At 42.3% G+C, this 21593-nt stretch overlaps 1 pseudogene; it reads right to left on the bottom strand.

The window, feature by feature from the left end:
- Positions 1-1006: 1006 nt before the first annotated feature.
- Positions 1007-5962, bottom strand: LOC128527653 (uncharacterized; annotated as a pseudogene).
- Positions 5963-21593: the final 15631 nt, after the last annotated feature.

The raw sequence follows: 21593 nt of genomic DNA, 5'->3' as shown, positions 1-21593 counted from the left end.
AGAGAAGAACACACACACACACACACACACACACAAAGCGAACACAATTGTGTAAAGTCCACACAATTCCCACTAAACAATAATCACATCATACATAAACAAAACAAAATAAACAATTTCACAGACTCAGTAGCATATGGAGGAGGGCACCAAGTCGTCTCCCAATCCTATATACGACCGAGACCGGTGCCTAAACGCACCAAATTAACATAACAGAAAAAAAGGACAACAACCACACAAACATTCGCGCCGTCACAACAGAATACACAAAGCAGACATGCAAAACAATCAGCCAAGAAAGACAATTCCATCCACACAAAACAAGAACAAAAACTAATCAAAAGTAAAAATAAGAAAACAAAAAGAAACTTAAACAGCATGCACACCGTAGCTACCAGCCCCACAGCCTACAAAGCAGCCGAGTCACAAGCAAACAATCTTCTTACACATAAGCAAAACAGCAATGGCGTCGCCGCTAGCATTATCAACTAGGAATAAGGCGAGGAGATTATAATAGTCCACCACACTCTCGGTTTAGACAACCGCCCGCGCGAAGCTGCATGAGTACTCACCGCCGATGCCGCAGCTCATCTACCGGCCGGCCTTCTCATCCCGCTAGCGCCGCTGATACTAAAAGCGCGCTCCGCAGAGAATAGCCCACACGTCCATGCCGTCACCTCCACTAGAATTAAACTTAACAGGGATCAGGAACAAAAAGGGACACGCCAGGTTGCAGAGGACCCAGACACCACAAACACAACACCACTAGTCAAAATAAGGGTCCTTAAATAGACTGCGTTCCCCGTATTAATCTGATAGCCACACCCCCCACCGAAGCACATTTCAAAACAAACATTTACCCTGCCACATTCTACCCCCTATTTTTTTATCGGCGTCCCGACGATGACTAAAGGACCCATACCCTTATATTACTCCGTATCCATGTCCCATGGCCTAAACCAAACAGAAATTTTATTTGAGACAGGGCTTGGTTTTAAAGCCGTCCTCATGCCTTTGGCTGCAGCACGGGGTAACCGGTGCAGATTTGAATGATGGCCTGCGGTAGTCCGCCCTGTTCTCCGCAGAGAAGTACTCGGACCACTTAACTGACTCACTGACAAATGCACAGGCCCCGGTAATACACTTACTGCAGAGTTAGGAGCCTCAGGGCCTCCAACAACTGTGGTCCCCACGTCAGCATTTGCAGGCCTACTAGGTGACCTAATAGTATCCCGGGAAACCTGTACCGGAGGAAATTCTGGCACCACCATAAACGAATTAATTTCTTCCTCTAAGGCTTCTGGTGTCGACACCTTGGTCTCCAAAGAGGGGAAACAGGGAGAGACTGAAACCGCACTATCCTTCCGGATCCGGGCCTTCAAGGCAGACCGATGGACACATCTAACCTTCCCCAGATCATCCACTGGTGCGATGGCATATACTGCCCCACCCTCCTTAGGGGCTCTAACCACCTGATACACCACAGGGCTCCACAGATCCTGAATTTTATGACGACCTCTAGCGCCATAATCACGCAATAAACCAACTGACCCTCCCCCAGTGGTGTATCATGGACATGAGCATCGTGTTGCGCTTTACGACGACCTGCTGCAGCTTCCAGTCTTCCCCGTGCCCCCTCAAATGCCACCCGAAGCCTAGCCTGGTGCTCCCTCATCCACTCATGCACACCACCAACTACACCCTCCTGGCCCCTACCCAGGAGGAAGTCCACAGGGAGTCTTGGTTCTTGCCCAAACATTAAAAAGAATGGGCACTCACCAGTCGTCTGATGAGGGGTAGTGTTATAGTAAAACAGCACTTGTGGAAGGCATGAGGCCCAGTCCCTTTTTCCAAAACCTGGGCCACTGTCTCTGCCCGTTGGTCTCGTGTAGGTACAGCCAAGGTATATTTTGTAAAAACATCCGTTATTACCAGCACGTTTTCCAATCCTGACCGGGTAGGTTCTAATACAGTGAAATCAAGGGCAAGTATTTCATTCGGCCTCGAGGCCAACAAATGACCCATAAAACTATTGGGAAGATGTCGCGTATCCTTTGAAGCCTGATACCTTTCGCACTCTCGACACCATTGTACCACATCGGCTGTCAGGCCTGGCCAAAAACAACGCTGTCGCACCAGCTCAGTGGTGCGTTCCACCCCCTGGTGCCCGTGCTCCTGGTGTAACTGTGTCAGTACCTCGTGACGCAATAGTGCTGGTAACACCACTTGCAACACCTCCTCTCCCCCATCAGAACGAAACACTCGGCAGTACAATACCCCGTCCTCCTCACACAGCCGACCCCATTGTCGCAAAAGAGTTACCACAGCCTTGGGTAGCTGTCAACGTTCCTCTGAATTAGGTGGGGCTCCTCGCCTCCAAAACCTTAACACTTCCCCTATAACAGGGTCCTCATCCTGTAATGACTGCATGTCCACAGCCAAACCAGGCAGCACCGTAACTGCTGCTTGAGAAGCCATCCCCACCTCACCAGCCTGCTGTACCGCAGTGGGAAGCGCTATACCAGGTAGTACCCCCGCCAAATCACCCTGACTAGAAGGACCCTGTCGCGAAAGGGCATCCGCATTCCGGTTGCTCCTCCCAGAACGATACCTTAGCTCAAAATCTAAAGAGGCCAACTGCGCCGCCCACCGCTGCTCTGTGGCCCCGAGCTTAGCCGTAGCCAGGTGGCTAAGGGGGTTATTATCAGTAAAGACGACACACCTCTGCCCCAGCAAATATTCTCTAAACTTCTCAGTCATGGCCCACTTGAGCGCCAAAAATTCCAACTTCATGGAACTATAGTTTGACATGTTGCGCTCAGTGGGCCGAAGACTGCGACTAGCATAGGCTATAGGCCGCACCTTCCCTCCCTGTTCCTGGGACAGAGCTGCTCCCAACCCTCCATGACTAGCGTCTACCTCCAAGATAAAGGGAAGGGAGAAATCAGCATACGCCAATACTGGGGCAGAAGTGAGCCTGCTCTTCAGTTCCTCAAAGTTCACCTGGCACTGCTCTGTCCAAGCCACCCCAAACCTCGACTCTGCTCGACCCCTGGACTTTCGACCCGCAAATTCAGCTACTAGACGATGTAGAGGAGCTGCCAACTTGGCAAAGCCTTCTACAAACCTCCGATAATAACTGGCAAACCCCAGAAACGACCGAAGCTCTGCCACCCCCGTAGGACGTTGCCATTGTTTCACCGCCTCTATCTTACTTGGGTCTGTCGACACCCCCTGGGCCGAAATTATGTGTCCCAAGTAACTTACCTCCTGTTGGAAAAACGCACACTTGGCTAGCTTTGCCTTTAGCCCCTCTCGCTCCAGTCGACTCAAAACCACCTCCAACCTATCCAGATGTTGTGCAACGGACGAAGAAAACACCACTATGTCATCCAAGTATAAAAGAAGGGACTGGCACTGCTGATCCCCAAACAACCTCTCCATCAGCCTCTGGAAGGTGCCTGGGGCATTGCAGAGCCCAAATGGCATACGATTCCATTCAAACAGACCGAAAAGTGTACAAAAGGCAGTCTTATGTCTATCCGCCTCGGTAACAGAAACCTGATTATAACCACTGGCGAGGTCCATGGTGGAGAACCACCGGGCCCCCGTCAGTGAATCCAAGGTTTCCTCTATCCGTGGCAAAGGAAAGGTGTCTTTTCGGGTTTTTGCATTCAGCTGGTGATAATCGACACACATGCGCATGGTCCCATCCTTCTTTTTGACCAACACAATAGGAGAGGCATATGGACTACAACTCTCTCTAATAATGTTATTTTCTAGTAGCTGGTTTATGTGCGTTTTCACCACATCATACTCTGATGGTGGTATCCGCCGATACCGTTGACGAACTGGGACCGAGTCCGTCAAGGGGATGTCATGAGAAATAAGCTGTGTACATCCCAAGTCACCTTCGTGCGCAGAGAAAACTGTATGAAATTTTAACAACAGGGATCTTACCTGGTTCTGTTCAGACTCTGACAACACAGACAGATCAAGACTCTTGATTTGTTCCACTACTGAAGGAAGAACAACAGAAGTCTGTAAATTTACGGACACAGCAACTGAACTACGTTCTGAAACACCACTAGGCAAGCTCACCATAAATGCCTGGTGCAGGGTGCCCAAAACGGAGTTCCGAAAAAGCATTATGTCAGTCTTACCTACGTTGACAACAGGTACATAAACTGTACCCCGAGTCACTCGTAGCAAGGCAGCAGATGCCAAAAGTCCGGCAGGCAGCCCTGTTTCTGGGGGTTCGAAAAGCACAGTTCCCCCAGCGAAGTGCTCAGAACAAGTAGCAGCCACCACTTTCATAGTGCCGCCTGGAATGCAACAGCCATGACGACCCCGCAATCGCACCTTTCCAATATGGCTTGCCTGAGGGGTGGCACCTACCTCATGACAATGTTGTAATGCTTGGACCACCAACTGGGAGGCCTCTGACACAGATAGCGCATCAAAAAGGGCAGCACCGGGCAACCCAAAGAGCTCCTGATAACACCGACTTAAAACATTCATCCCCAAGATCCCAGGGACTCGAGCACCAGTGCCCTTAGGGGGATCTCTAACAACCAATACGCCACACCCTGAAATTACCTGGCCACAAAGCTCCACGTCTAACTCAACATAACCAACGTACGGAATTAACGATCCATTGGCCGCCTGAAGCTGCAACCAATGACATGCCCGGAGACGATCCTGGCCCAATGGTACAAATAGTTCCACAAAACAACTTTCCGTAATCGTAGATACCATAGAGCCAGTATCGATCAAACAGGGTACTTGTACACCTCCCATACAAACGACAAGGTGTGGACATGATGCCATTAAATGTGGCAAAGAAGTTAACGTCATTGAGTCAGTGTCTTTCCCTACCGAACGGTGACTCAGCAGCTCGGTGGGACCTAGTTTTCCGACGGCTGAACAAAAGTTGGTCCAACCCTTGTCGAAGAAGGTGACTCACGGCGAGCTAAGGAGGGAGAACGAACACGTTCTGCATCACATTCACGGGCAACGTGACCTGGTTTTTGACACCGGTGACAAAGTAACACTTCGGCACAAGAGGGCCGGCGAGCCCGTTGAGGAAACCGCATATCTGCAACACTTCGAGTAAGCCGATCCAGCTGCTGCTGCTGCAATTGCAGCATCTCCCGCAACTCCCTCAGCTCTGAGTGAGAATGCCCTTGCACCCCGTACTGGATGCCATATGCCATTGGGACGGACTGACTTCTACCCCTCGCCCCTCTTGGCATCCCTTCTCGTTCCCACCTAATTGCTTCCCCCCGTACCTCCAATAATGTAACGGCGGGCTGACGACGGACTAACTGCTTCAATTCCCGGCAGAGGGCACTATCAGCAACATACTCTACAAACTGATCACGCAACACAATGTCGGAATTAGGAATAGCATTGGCCGACTGTTGTTTAACCCTCTCGAGGAGAGACATCAAGACCAGGGAAAACTCTAACAAAGATTCCCCATCTTGCTGTTTCCTGGAGAAAAAGGCTTCTTGGAGCGCTACATATGACTGGGAGCAACCATACAGCTCACGTAAAATCACGTAAAAACAATAATCTTGTCCGGATCTCCCCGTTCCCCACTGGGACGATGTCTAATCTCCTCCCGGGCTTCACCTTCCAAGTGGTCAAAGAGGAAAAATGCCTTATCAGCCTTAGACAAACAACGAACTCGCATACATGCTTCGGCCTCCTCCACCCACTCCTCAATGCCTATACCCGATTTACCACAAAATTTTGGACACCGCCGATCCCTAGGCACAAAAACGAATCGTTCCGGTGCCACTAAATCGACCTCCGCTGGCTGGGATGGGCCAGGTGTGGTTACAGCAGCAACAGGGACAGCATTGGAACCGGAAAACTCACGCTCACGGCGCAAACGGTCATTATCCGTCCTCAACTGGGCCACCAGTTCTCGCAACTCCTGCCTCTCATCCTCCATACTTGCCCACGAAATCTAAAGCACACTGCTGTTTTGCTTATGAAAAAAAACACAAAAAAAACAAATCACCAAATATAAATATACCCACCGACTCAAGAAAATTCCTTGCCTTACCAGGTGGATCCTGCCGATTACGCCAAAATGTGGCAACTGTTATATCCTGAAAGGCGGGAATTTACAAAATTAATTTAATCCGACTACGCCACCCTGGTGGGGCGCCAGGGAAATACTCCCAATAAAGACACACAGGTAAGCTCCACCTATCAAAGGCAAGAATAATGAGTACTTGAGACGTGGGTAGCAGTACAAAAAGGATGGTTTATTCATTAAAAACAGACAACAAATATCTATTTGCTCCCAAGAGACACAGAAGCAATTAACAAATATTAATTTATAAAAACACTCCTCAGGGAGGGAGAAAAAGGGAACAGAAACCTACAGGACAAAGCAGGCCGGCTGCAGCTCAGAAAATCATTCAAAACAACCCCAAATCCACATCAAATTAAGTGCCATGCACTCACTACAAGAAAGAATTATGTTGATACCCTTGCAATCGGTGAAGCACACACCACAAATGCATGCAGCCAGCTTCCTCCGTCCTGCACAGTGCCTGGCTCCTAATCACAACAATAAAGAAAGAGAAGAACACACACACACACACACACACACAAAGCGAACACAATTGTGTAAAGTCCACACAATTCCCACTAAACAATAATCACATCATACATAAACAAAACAAAATAAACAATTTCACAGACTCAGTAGCATATGGAGGAGGGCACCAAGTCGTCTCCCAATCCTATATACGACCGAGACCGGTGCCTAAACGCACCAAATTAACATAACAGAAAAAAAGGACAACAACCACACAAACATTCGCGCCGTCACAACAGAATACACAAAGCAGACATGCAAAACAATCAGCCAAGAAAGACAATTCCATCCACACAAAACAAGAACAAAAACTAATCAAAAGTAAAAATAAGAAAACAAAAAGAAACTTAAACAGCATGCACACCGTAGCTACCAGCCCCACGGCCTACAAAGCAGCCGAGTCACAAGCAAACAATCTTCTTACACATAAGCAAAACAGCAATGGCGTCGCCGCTAGCATTATCAACTAGGAATAAGGCGAGGAGATTATAATAGTCCACCACACTCTCGGTTTAGACAATCGCCCGCGCGAAGCTGCATGAGTACTCACCGCCGATGCCGCAGCTCAATCTACCGGCCGGCCTTCTCATCCCGCTAGCGCCGCTGATACTAAAAGTGCGCTCCGCCGAGAATAGCCCACACGTCCATGCCGTCACCTCCACTAGAATTAAACTTAACAGGGATCAGGAACGAAAAGGGACACGCCAGGTTGCAGAGGACCCAGACACCACAAACACAACACCACTAGTCAAAATAAGGGTCCTTAAATAGACTGCGTTCCCCGTATTAATCTGATAGCCACACCCCCCACCGAAGCACATTTCAAAACAAACATTTACCCTGCCACATTCCCCAAAGCTAAAATTCTACCTTTAACATCATCAAAGAAGGAGGAATCAAATGTGTTAGGAGCATAGACAGATACAAGACAGTATTTATGTGTATTTAAGGTGATCACAGCATAGCAAAAAGGCCATCAGAATCACTTCCCGATCCATCAACCTGCACATCCAACTTCCTGTCAGCTAATAGTAGTAAACCCTTTGTTTTAATAAGGGCACAAGAAAAAGAGAGTATTTTGTAATATTTATTTTGAAATCTATGTACATCTTGTTGCTTTAAATGAGTTTCTTGTATAAATGCAAAATGTATCTTTTCTCTATGTAACAAATCAAGGCACTTTACCCTCTTGACAGGCTCATTAAGCCCACGTGTATTCCAAGACATAAAATTATAATTATCCATCATGATGATCCAGCATCAAATATATAATGTACAACCATCATGAAAAATTTGAGGTGATACAATATACCCCGGAAACATGAACAAACCAAATGAGAACACAAGCAAACAATTGTGAAAGAAGAAAATAGCCATGTGGTGGAGCATAGATGCATATCCAAAAAGGGGGGGGGGGGGGGGGGGACAAATGTCATTGCCGCAAAGCAGCTTTACACAATCAAAAGAATTATTTAAGTTTGTATGAAATGTGAATGTGTATGAATCAAAATGGTCAGTTTGTCCCTGGTGAGCAAGCCGAGGGCGACCGTGGCAAGGAAAAACTCCCTGAGATGGTAATAGGAATAAAGCTTGAGAGAAACCAGACTCAACAATTCAATTTAATTCAATTCAATTTTATTTGTATAGCGCTTTTAGCAATTTTCATTGCCGCAAAGCAGCTTTACACAATCAAAAGAATTATTTAAGTTTGTATGAAATGTGAATTTGTATGAATCAAAATGGTCAGTTTGTCCCTGGTGAGCAAGGAAAAACTCCCTAAGATGGTAATAGGAAGAAACCTTGAGAGGAACCAGACTCAACAGGGAACCCTTCCTTATTTGGGTGAAACAGAAAGCAGTAAATAATCTGCATTTATACAGTGTGTAGGGTGGGAGGCAGTTCAGCTATAATAGCTGATGTTAACTGATGTTAATATGGAGTCCAGGTAGTTATTGAAGACCCAGGTAGACTTGTAAGAAATTCCAGTCCTGAACTATTGAACTGTCAAGTCCCCAGAGAAACAGTTGCCAACACCAGTTAAGGCCAGAAACATTTTCTAGGTAGAGAGAATCATCCCCAGACACCAGACGCATCCCAGAGAGACACCCACATCGGGAACGACATGTGTAGCTCAACAGAGAGAGAGAAAGAGTGAAAGGGGGAGAGAGGAGGAGAGAGGAAGGAGAAAGAGGGGGGGGAAGAGAAGAAGAGGAGAGATGGCAGTTATGCCAGGTATGGTCACAGTCACACAATGTATAATGTGAATGTATATTAACTGTAGAGTGCAAGCAGACTCTGGCAGAACTAACTATGACAGCATAACTAAAAGGGAGAGCCAGAAGGAAACACAAACATGAGGGCTTCCTGAAATGTAAAGCAAACAATCACCCCACCGTCAGCAAACCTGAGTGATCAATGAGAGTGAGGAAGACAGCATCCAAACATACCAGTTCACCATAATACTCTACGTCCATGAGTCCCCCAGATCTGCTCCTTTACCTATGGCAAATCTATTTATAAAAATGCTTGGCTAAATAAATATGTTTTTAGCCTGGACTTAAACACTGAGACTGTGTCTGAGTCCCGAACACTATTTGGAAGACTATTCCATAATTTTGGGGCTTTGTAAGAAAAAGCTCTGCCCCCAGCTGTATTTTTCATAATACGCGGTACTGACAAGCAGCCTGCATCCTTTGATTGAAGTAGGTGTGGCGGTTCGTAAGACACTAGCAGTTCACTCAGGTACTGCGGCGCGAGACCATTTAATGCTTTATATGTCAAGAGTAGTATTTTAAAATCAATGCGAAATTTCACAGGGAGCCAATGCAGTGAAGATAAGATAGGGGTGATGTGCTTATATCTTCTGGTTCTAGTGAGGACTCTCACTGCTGCATTTTGGACTAGCTGAAGGGAAAAAAGCAGTGGGCCTAAAACAGAACCCTGTGGAACACCAAACTCAACTTGAGAACATGAGGAATGGTCACCATCTAAATCTACAAACTGATAACGATCATTCAAATAGGATCTGAGCCATAAGAGGGCCGTTCCCTTAATTCCTACTACATTTTTTAATCTGTGAAGGAGAATACTATGATCAATAGTGTCAAAAGCTGCACTGAGGTCGAGTAACACAAGAATAGTGACACAACCCCGATCAGAGGCCACTAGGAGGTCATTTACTACTTTAACGAGTGCTGTCTCGGTGCTGTGATGAGGCCTAAATCCTGACTGATACAGTTCATGTATGCTATTCCTATGTAGATATGAACATAGCTGTTGTGATACTACCTTTTCAAAAAGGTTGCCCTTAATAGTTGCTAATTGTAATATTAGTTTGCTGTAAAAGGTTGGATCGTCATGGTTTGGTCCATAGATATTTACTAAAGTTATATATTCCCCATTTATCTTACACTCAACAATTATATATCTTCCAGAGTGGTCAGAATATTTGTTAATTAGGTTAAATTGATGCTTTTTCTGTATTACCACAGCTACACCCCTCCCGCTGGATGAAAATGAGTATGAGAGATGAGTAAAATACCTGACCCACCCACTCTCTCCTGAGTCTTTTATGTTCTTGATCAGTGAGATGTGTCTCCTGTATAAATGCTATATCAGTGTTAATCCTTTTCAAGTATGATAGTATTTTTCCACTCTTGATTGGATCATTTACACCCCTAACGTTCCATGATAAACAATTTAAAGAGTTAGTCATTTAATTTGGGCCCTGAGAAATGAGAGAGAGGATCCTAACTGCACACACAATAATTTACTGCTATTTTTACCCAGTGTAAAAGAAAAATTTGTTGCACAAAGGCAATACACAGTAGAAGACTTCGAATCCACCAATACGAGAGGGAAAGCAAAGGAGAGAGAGAGGGGAAAAAAACACAAACACACACATTCATACATAAATAGAAAGAAAAGAAAAAAAATCGAGAGAGAAAAAATATAAAGAAGGAAAAATACGTAACAAATAAAGATAAAAAAACCCTCTATGCTACTGAACTTGTAGCTATCGCTAACAAGCCATATATCAACCTGTAACACATCTTAATAACTTTGCCTTCAAAAGTGAGTGAGCAAACTGTAAGAACATATAAGTCACACAACAGTGTACACATTTAGGTACACAGTTTCAAAGAATAGTTAAGGTAACAAATAAAATGTCATTATTTAAATGAGTTTTAAGAGATCTATAGTGACTGAGTTTTCACTGCCTCAGTATCCTTACCAAAAGAGTCAATAAAGTCTTTCACCTCAGATGGTGTAGAGAAGATCTTGACTTTACCCTTGTGTGTAATCCGGAGTTTGGAGGGATACATGAATGAGTATTTCGTGCATTTTGGAGCTCCGCGCTAAAATCCGCAAAGAAATGGATGCGTTGATTGTTGAAGTAGATTTCCTTTCGCTCTCTCGCGAGTTGAAGGATTTTCTGTCTCTCTCTAAAGTTAAGGAGTTTCACCACAATCCCCCTCGGAGTCGCTCTGTTCGGCAAAATGTTTCCCGTTTTGTGCGCTCTCTCGATTGTAGGAGGAGAAGGGAAGTTTTCTGCGCCGAGGGTTTCAGGTATGATGCGCTCTAGAAACGAAACCATATCACCTCCTTCAGATTTTTCAGGTAGGTTAATGATACGGATATTAGATCTTCTGCTTTTGTTCTCAAGGTCTTGGACTTTGTCTTTTAAATAAGAAACATCTTTCTCCAAACGACTGATTGTTGAACGAGTGTCTTTAGGTCATCTTCTGTCGCGCTTACTCTGGTTTCAACCTCGACCATCTGTTCGGATAAAGTTGACATAGAAGTTTCAATGCGAGCCAACTTATTTTGTATGTCATTAGTCACCTTGTCGATTTGTTTACTAATTTCTTCTTTGCTGGCTTTAATTTCTTTCCACACCGTCTGTAGTGATATTTCACCTTCCACATCGTCGACCATGCTAGGTAACGTGTTGGGGTTGTTAGCCTCGAGACTGTTGACAGCAGGTCGAGATTTACTTCCCTTTCGGCGGAAATTGTATTCTGCCATAAACGATATTAACTTCACGCTTACTCAACCTACTCAATAGTCTATTAGGTTGGAAAATTAAATAAGGATTTGGATTAATAATATAGCTCGTTAGAGGACCTCACTGAAGCACGTCCTTCCTCATCGCCTGCATCACGTGACCCCCTTTTATGCACTTCTTGATTTCAACGTCACTTACTTCATATTTTTCGAGGTTAATGAGATTATCAGGCCACTCACTTTTAGAACAAAACAAAACATGGATATCTGGTCCTGCTTTTCTTCTATCAAGAATGATCTTACAGTTAATCCTCTCAGGGCAACATCAACAGGATTGCATGCGGAGCCTATGTATCTTCACTGTGAGGCTTGTGAGGCCTTGAGGATTTCTGTCACCCGGTTTGCTACAAATATTCGAAATCAAGAAGTCTCATTTTTAATATATTTGAGAACAGAAGCATGTTCGTCCAAAAGACAGAGTCTTGCAGCTCCAGATGCAACTCTCTATTCCACAACACATCCACACAACACACAAGGCTTGCCATGGTAGCGGCAATGAGCTCCATGTGAGGAATGATAATGGACTTCGCTGGGGCCACTCTTGATTTTCCCATAATAAAAGCACAGTGTGATTGTAAATGTGCATTATGTAACAACAAGTTTGTCACAGTTCTATATCCATCTTTGCTTGCATCTGAAAAATTATGCAACTGCACGGTAGTGACATCCCCAAAGTTCAGAGGTTTCAAACATCTTGCAAGTTCAAAGTTTTCCAGATGGTGTAGTTCTTGCAGCCAGATGATCCATTTTTGAGCCATAAATTCAGGGAAGACATCATCCCATTACAGATTTCTTTTACAGAGCTCTTGCAAGATTTTCTTAGCAAACAATACCACGGGACTTACAATTCCTAATGGATCATAGATGGAACTGATAATATTCCTCTTGTGGTCAGAGGTCTTTCCTTTATAACAATTCTTAAACTTGAAGGCAGCAGACTGAATACACCACTGCACCCCCAACACTCTCTCAATTGATTGAAAATCCCAATCCATGCTCAAGACTTTCATGGTCTTTGCTCTTTCATTTTCTGGTATTGCATCTAGCACTTGACATTTATTGCTCATCCATTTTGTGAGCTTTAGACCACCCTTGGCACATATGGAAACAAGCTCCTGATACAAAGCTTTTGCCTTTTCAGTAAAAGTAAGTAAAACAAGACAATCATCAATGTAGAAAGAATGTAAGATTGTATCACCTGTTTCTTTGCTGATCTGCTCTTTATGGTCTCCAGCACATTTTCTAAGAGCCAAATTTTTGCAACTAGGAGAAGTCGCTCCAAAGAGGTGTACTAACATCCTAAAGCCAACTGGATCTTGACTTAAGTCCCCTTCAGGCCACCAAAGAAACTGCAACAAATCAACATCATCAGCTGGCACCTTTACTTGATGAAACATTGATTTCACATCAGCCATAATTACAACTGGTTCCTTTCTGAACCTTGTCACTACGCCAACAAGTGAGCTTGTAAGGTCTGGTCCTTGCAAGAGTTTATCATTAAGTAATGTTCCTTAAAAATTCGCTCAACTATCAAATACCACACAGAATTTTTTTTTGTGTGGAATGGTAGACCGCGTGATTTGGAATATACCAGATCTTTCCATCATTACGTATCAAATCCTTTGCAGGCACTCTCTCTGCATAACCTCTGGAGATCATATCTTGCAGAAAGGCTTTATAATTAGCAAGAAAGACAGAAATTCTCTGAAGTCTCCCTTTTAGATGTAGAGCACACTGTTCCATAATTTTTCGATTTTTTGGCATATGAACTCTCTCTCTCAAAGGTAAACCAATTTCATAATGCCCATCTACAAGTTTGGCAGAATTTGTCACCATTTCCATAAATTGTTGGTCTTCCTTTGAATAACCAGTTTGTTTATCTCGACCACATTTTGGGAAATCCATTTTAAACTGCTGTTGCCACTCATCCTCCAATCTAATGGTTCCAATGTTTTAGGAACGTTTGTCCCGATGAGCAGCTCAGTCTTTAAATGAGGCCATCTTTGAAGATCTCTTTCTCTAGGTACATTTCCTTGTGAACAGGCATGCTTTTCTGAGTGTAAACTCAATGTAAATCACAAAATTCATTTCCACTCAAACTAGCCACTTCCAATCCGGACAGAACATAGCTACTCACCACCTTTTCGTGCCCCATGGTTCTTAAAGGTATTCGCACTTTGGTGCCAATAAGATTAAGTCTTCTAATGAAATTCTCAGCACAGAAGACAGCTGTACTCATTTGAACTAAAAAGGCATAAGTAGTAACAACTTTACTGCCTTTCTTGGCTTTGATCTGCACAGGAACAATTGGGAGTTTACAGTCATGATGCCCACCCCCAGTAAGACCACTAGACACCAAAACATCATCCACAGTCGGTTTGGATTTATTCTCAGTTGCATCTTTAGGAAAAATATACAACAAAGTAGGATGTTTAAGTCCACAAACGTCACAACAAAGGCGTTTTCTGCATTCCTTGCTAATTTGCCAATGTGCAAACAGCCAGAGTTCACAAACGACAGTTCTCCATTTATCTCTGAGTTTGTAGGGCAATTTTTTTTAATAATCGTCATCATATTCGTAGGCATATCCAAATCATAACGATATGGCACTTCCTCCATAACATCACTGCAGCCCCTTAGAAAGAGACTATATTTTTGTAAGGCATTAACATCTTCAGCCTAAATTTGTGGCAATGAAAGAGCTTTATTCATGTAAGCAGAGGCAACTGTCTGCTCATTGCCAAAATGATCTTGCAGCAAAGCTTTAGCTCTGACGTATCCCCTCATGGATCCATATGCTGACAACTCTGTATCGACGACCAATAGTATATTGCTAAAGGAAGTATAAGCAGTCACTGGAGTTGTTTGTCTTTTTTTCAACACTGTTTTCGAAGGCTCTCATAAATGCATGATATTGTAATGGATTACCTTTTGGGTAATGATAACAAACATTGCTGTTTTAACAATAAGGTTGTTATTTTATTTTGCTTTCTTATGATGCCCAGTATGGTACTTTGTTTTTCAGTGTTGGATTAAACATGTGAACTCAAAGCATTTCCACATGCCATAAGTTCCCCAGTTTGACCTATAGATGGCTGATGCATCCTGCACTAATCCCCTTCTTTTTTGTAGACATTTGAGGAACAAATAATTTAGCACTGGCATGAAGCCTTTGTATTTTCTTTTGTTTTGGCTCTGAATTAGAATGTCTTCCTTCTGCATAACTTGATTTATTGCTTGACACACTTTGAGATTTCTGAACAGTCAGTTTAGCCATTTGAAATTCGACTTCTCCTTGAAGTCATAGTACATTGTACTGTAGTACATTACAAGGAGAAGTCAAGTTGATTTTTTCTTCGCCGTAACCGTTCCTCTTGATCCTTAAGTGCATGTTTCTCCTTCAACAATTTTCGTCGTGCCCTTAATGCAGCCAATGATCTGCTCCCCATATTTGATACACTGTCATTGGGTTTGATGTCATCTTTCAAATTATCTGACATAACAATGGATGAAGCATGGACTGTGACTTGAGGAATGGTAAACTCTTTCTGTGTTGCACCAGCTTCAGATTAAACAGGAACACTATTCTCCAATTATTATGTGTTGCTGTATTTCATGATACTCAAAAACCATTCGTTTAGTTTTTCCTGTGCCTCTTCAATAAGTAAAGGAATAACCATATCATCTTGCTTGTTGGCACCGCGCGATGGCCCCCTACCAAAAGGCATAGCACACCATTCCCGAGCGAGCCGCATAAAACGGTGGAACAATCGCGAGGGTTGTCTCAAAACTGCGGGGCGGGAAACGGTCCAAAGTTTTAGGCAGAATAATAATAAATTGATTTATGGGGGAAGAATAATAAGTGCGCCTAGGCACACTTAACTAGAAAGCAGAGATTTCTGGAGAAATTTTAAGTGTGCCTATACGACGGCTGGGTCACTTCTAATGAGTGTGGCTACTATTCAATGCCTGGTGGCGCCTTCCGTTGCATCATGTCAGAAGTGGAAGGTGAGAAACGTCAGTGGAGAATACTGACTATGACATGGTGCTAATTGCTCTGTGTGGGTTTTTTTTTTTTTTGGCGGGGGTAGGGGTTCTTTAGACTTGTCTGTGCACAAATGTGTTTGTTGTAAAGCCAACGGAGAAATGCAGGAGTGCACACAGGCACCTCTCCATCCACAAATGCTTTAACTGTTGTCTTGTAAATCGTTGATTAAACAAGACATCACTATGTTAATAATTTACACAATGATAACATTGTTTATTTTGCTGAATAAGGTAATAAGCTATATTTAAAATAAAACAAACCGGGAAGTAAATGTTTCATACATTGATGTACTCTGTATAACAAAGTGCCCTAACAAACATAGCAACAGTGTACAGTACAGAAAAAGAGTGTGTGCGCTGGTGGGGATTGGAAGGTGAATGAGGATACTCATTTACAAGACAAAAGACGGTCAGAGGTGTAAATGCGCATCTCCGCTCTGCTCTTCAGTGTGTGTGTGTGGTTTAGGTTCCTAGGGGTGCATTGTTAAATTCAGTCTGTCTGAATCTTTATAAACACTGAGTTGGGAAATTCATGTTTGTGAAAAAACAACAACAATAAAACACTTGATTATTTGCGTCCGTGCTATTTTGTGCTTAAGTGACCCAAAATATTTTTTTCTTATTTTTCTTAGAACTTCATTAAAAGACAAACTTGTGGAATGTGGAAGGAGTGGAATGTGAGAGGTAAGTTAAGAAATCTCAGTGGAGAATGTACTGAATCTGCTACCCACTACTGTTAGATGGTGCTAAGATGGAGCACACACACACACACCGGTGGCACTTTAGCTGTTAGTGCTTCAACGTTGTCTTGTAAATAGGTGATTAAACCTACAAACACAGCTGTTTAAAAGAAATACTAAACAGACACATGGTCTATTTTGTCCGCAAGTGAAATACATCAATGCGTTAATAATATACACCACGATAACATTAGTGCAAAAGGATCTGAAGAGACTTGTCCCTATTACATCATGACTAAGACAGTCATAGTATATTCGAAACGTAGACAGTGTTTATTTTGCTGAACATTACAAAACCATGTCCAATAAAACAGTGCATCTTTAATAAGGCATATTGGTTTCGAGTCAAAGTTAAATTAACAAAAAACTGAGAAGCCCTTTCGCTGAAATGGAAGAAATGGAAATGTATCATAACATTTCTTGTATTGTTATTTATTTTTATTTCTTATAAAATATAAGAATATATAATATTTTATATTTTATAAAAATACCAAAGAAAATGATTGTGTATAGAGTGATAAAAAAACAATACAATTTATGTTATGATAAGGAAAATCTTCATTTCTTCCATTCCAGGAATTAAAAAAAGGCAACAATGTAAATTTTAGAATATAGAATCCAGAAGATTTTAAATTTACACAAATTTAAGAAGAGGTCTGAAGCACTGCAGGTCTTCAGAAAGGTCTCAGATCCAAGAGGGTCTTAAAGTAGGAAGGGGTGCATTTCAGTTTCTCTGAATGTACAGTATAGGTGAGAACAGCTAATTCACACCTGGGGAGGGGTAAATTATTTGCATTTGAATGTTCTCTGACATTGTAAAGCACACACAGAAACACTAAAACAACAACAACTTAGAATAAATAGAAATAATAGGCCCTGATTATAATGCATAAATATTATTTAGTACAACAAAAATCCTCCATGCTCTCAAAAACTTTGTGTACGATTGAAAGCTGATTAGACTTTGTAGCAAAATAAAGAGTAGGAATAAACAATAATAGCCCATGTTTAGCTTTTTTTTTTTTTTTGACTATAAAAAATAATACATCTATTTTTAGGTGTGCCAGCTGCCAGTTTTAGTTTTCAATACAAATATTATAATGCCCACATGACAGTGCATTCCCCTTCTTAATATTTTAACTATTTATTTTAACTATTTAAACAATTTATTTTACTATTTTAGCTATTACTGTTTTATTTACATCAAAATACGTAACATTAAAAACAAGAACAATTAAACTTTTTTAAATATTATTGATTAAATTTGAAATAAAAAAAACTGTTGTCCTCAAAAATTTAACAGATGAGGACTCCATCCATCCATCAATCTGATATACAGGATGCTGGAGAAACTCCCAGGTGGGAAGATGCCATTTTGTGTAGTTTAAAGACAAGAACACCTTTAAAACAAATATCAACAGCCTCCACCAAAGAGTCTGGAACACAGAGTGCAGGACGCGTCACATAGCTGTGATATACTATAACCATATTATCCCAAAACAAAATACCTCTGCTGTTTTAACAACTACAAATACATCACAGCCAGCAGCAGTTTTCAGAAATTCCTCACAAGATGAGGCTGCATTGGGCCGGTGTTATGTGTAAAAAACTATTGCGGCTTTGAGTGATTCAAATTTATTCAGTTGAGTTATAATGTTTTAGTCTGATTTGGATTTTTCCAGTTTTTTCTATATTTAAAGTTTGATGTCTTTAAATGTATTTTTAAAAGTAACAATACTCAATATAATGTCACACACAAGGTTATTAACCAGTTTTAAGCCAAGTTTAAAGTGCCACAATTATGCCATTTTAAAGGTTGCTAATATTGCTTAATGAGTCTCTTAAAACAGGTTTACATGTATGCAAAGTTAAAAAACACTTTAGTTTTTTCCAAAAATAGATTAAATTTTACTCCATTTTTAAATGATTCGTAAACGACTTGTGTGAAGCAGTTCGAAGATTCCCCCTCCTTTCTGTGAGCCCTCACTGCTGTGATTGGTCAGATGGCGCGGTGATTTATAACAGGTCAACCGCTACAGCATGTGTCGGAAAAAGAAACGCCTATTACTGTCATGCACACTCAGAACGCAACCGGCACTAGGACCCGGAAGTGAAGCGGTCGCGAACCAGGAAGTATAAAAGGAGTAAACAAACCATAGCATCTTGCTCAGTCATTGAGTTTGGCCCATGTCTCGTCGGAATCCTTTGGCGACTCGTGAGTACTCACTTTATTGGTCTTGCTTTCTGATTGAGTGTGCATTTGTAGGATGCGGGTTAGATTGTGTCTTCCCTTGCTCCCCATTTGTGAGAGTCCTTAGATTAAATAGCGCGATTATCCTGCCTACTCGTGTTCTTCCGCGTTTGGGTTGACCATTCACGCTACAAAGGGCTAACCGCTAAGCTAAGTCTTCTGGTCACCTCAGGTTAGTTCTTGACAATTACCATAACTGAAAAAACGGCTCAGGAGACCTGTCAATACATAGAAAAGATGGTGCCAGTTTTATCGTGTAACAACCATATCATTTTATATTAACCGTGGCTACAAAAATCCAGAGGTCTTTTATCCTTGTGTCGGTGTTGCGTTAAAAGGCCGGTGAGCAAAAAGGACAAACACAAACAAGTAGATATAGCAAACGTGTATTATACAAAACTAAATAAATTAAACGAAAAAGGTGCACAACAACCAAACAAAGATATAAACAATATTTACAAACTACATATAATAAACTTTATGTGTATGTGTGCAAGTGAGTGGAAAATGTCCGAGGTCCGTGTTTATTGTATGTGTGTACATACCAAAAAAAAGCAAAAAGGACAAACACAAATAAGTAGATAAAGCAAATGTGTATTATACAAAACTAAATAAAGTAAATGAAAAAGGTGCACCACAACCAAACAAAGATATAAACGACATTTACAAACTATATACACTCACCTGAAGGATTATTAGGAACACCATACTAATACGGTGTTTGACCCACTTTCGTCTTCAGAACTGCCTTAATTCTACGTGGCATTGATTTAACAAGGTGCTGAAAGCATTCTTTAGAAATGTTGGCCCATATTGATAGGATAGCATCTTGCATTTGATGGAGATTTGTGGGATGCACATCCAGGGCACGAAGCCCACCACATCCCAAAGATGCTCTATTGGGTTGAGATCTGGTGACTGTGGGGGCCATTTTAGTACAGTGAACTCATTGTCATGTACAAGAAACCAATTTGAAATGATTCGAGCTTTGTGACATGGTGCATAATCTTGCTGGAAGTAGCCATCAGAGGATGGGTACATGGTGGTCATAAAGGGATGGACATGGTCAGAAACAATGCTCAGATAGCCCGTGGCATTTAAACAATGCCCAATTGGCACTAAGGGCCTAAAGTGTGCCAAGAAAACATCCCCCACACCATTACACCACCAGCAGCAGCCTGCACAGTGGTAACAAGGCATAATGGATCCATGTTCTCATTCTGTTTAAGCCAAATTCTGACTCTACCATTTGAATGTCTCAACAGAAATCGAGACTCATCAGACAAGGCAACATTTTTCCAGTCTTCAACTGTCCAATTTTGGTAAGCTCGTGCAAATTGTAGCCTCTTTTTCCTATTTGTAGTGGAGATGAGTGATAGCCGGTGGGGTCCTCAGCTGTTGTAGCCCAACCGCCTCAAGGTTGTGTGTGTTGTGGCTTAACAAATGCTTTGCTGCATACCTCAGTTGTAACAAGTGGTTATTTCAGTCAAAGTTGCTCTTCTATCACCTTGAATCAGTCAGCCCATTCTCCTCTGACCTCTAGAATCGACAAGGCATTTTCGCCCACAGGTCTGCCGCATACTGGATGTTTTTCGCTTTTCACACCATTCTTTGTAAACCCTAGAAATTGTTGTGCGTGAAGATCCTAGTAACTGTGCAGATTGTAAAATACTCAGCCCGTCTGGCACCAACAACCATGCTACGCTCAAAATTGCTTAAATCACCTTTCATTCCCATTCTGACATTCAGTTTGGAGTTCAGGAGATTGTCTTGACCAGGACCACACCCCTAAATGCATTGAAGCAACTGCCATGTGATTGGTTGATTAGATAATTGCATTAATGAGAAATTGAACAGGTTCCTAATAATCCTTTAGGTCAGTGTACAGTATAATAACGGTATGTGTGCGAGTGAGTGGAGAATGTCCGAAGTCCGTGTTTATTGTATGTGTATTAGAGGAGTATAGTTCGGTCTTACCAGGGTTAATGAAGTCTGAAAGGCCGATGACGGAGAATATGTCCAGTCAAAGATAATCCGGTTAAAAAACTTCGAAAGAAAATGATCCACAACAATCTCTCCTTCTCTCATTCAAACAAATAATGGCAGCGCTGTTCCACCATTACTACTTCCCGGCAATCATATAAATTCCCTAGGAGGAGTATATCAAAATCCATCGTGTGTTTTGGCAAACAACACAAAATAACTAACTTCCTATTAAGTTGAGCCCATGATATGCAATGAGCTCTAAATGTGTACCGAGTTTTGTGTGTATACGCGCAAGTGTGTATGAGCTATGCAGCAAAATCTTGTGTAAGGGCCGCTGAGGCCCCATGCCACGCATTCTAATGGCAGGCTGTCTGGCAATTTTCATGAGTTTTTGAGCATGTTAAGAGCCCCAATAAGCCCAAAATGGTGGGGATAAAAAGAAAAAAAAACCTTGGGAAAGCAAGAGGGTCCTGTGCACCCTATAGTGTTTGGGCCCTAATTAAAAATAATAAAAAAAAAGATGTAGACAGTGACCTGTAAGGGACCACGACCAGAGGTCGCTGTTTTTCAGTTGTAGTTTTTGTTGGTTGACTCAGTTTCCCAGACAGCACCTCGGTCAGGTGATGCGAGTGCACACCTGAGCCAAGGTAGTCATTAATCCATCTATAAATAGCGGTTTAGTCTGGAAAACTGGGTTGAGCATTATAAGTTATACTACTGTCATTTGTGTGGGCATTTTTTGTTTAGTTCTTTTAGTTTATATTTTGATTTAAGTTCTGTTGACTTGGGCGCTTATATTGGCAATGTTTCTGTATATGTTCTGTGTGTCTGTGTTTGTGGAGCTGATGCAGTCAGGTCTTGTGTGGTGTGAGTATTGTGGTTT

Source organism: Clarias gariepinus, chromosome 7 (genome assembly GCF_024256425.1).
Source record: "Clarias gariepinus isolate MV-2021 ecotype Netherlands chromosome 7, CGAR_prim_01v2, whole genome shotgun sequence".
In the NCBI taxonomy this organism is placed as follows: domain Eukaryota; kingdom Metazoa; phylum Chordata; class Actinopteri; order Siluriformes; family Clariidae; genus Clarias; species Clarias gariepinus.
Note: the sequence above shows the minus strand (reverse complement) of the source record. Positions and strands in the feature narration are given on the sequence as shown.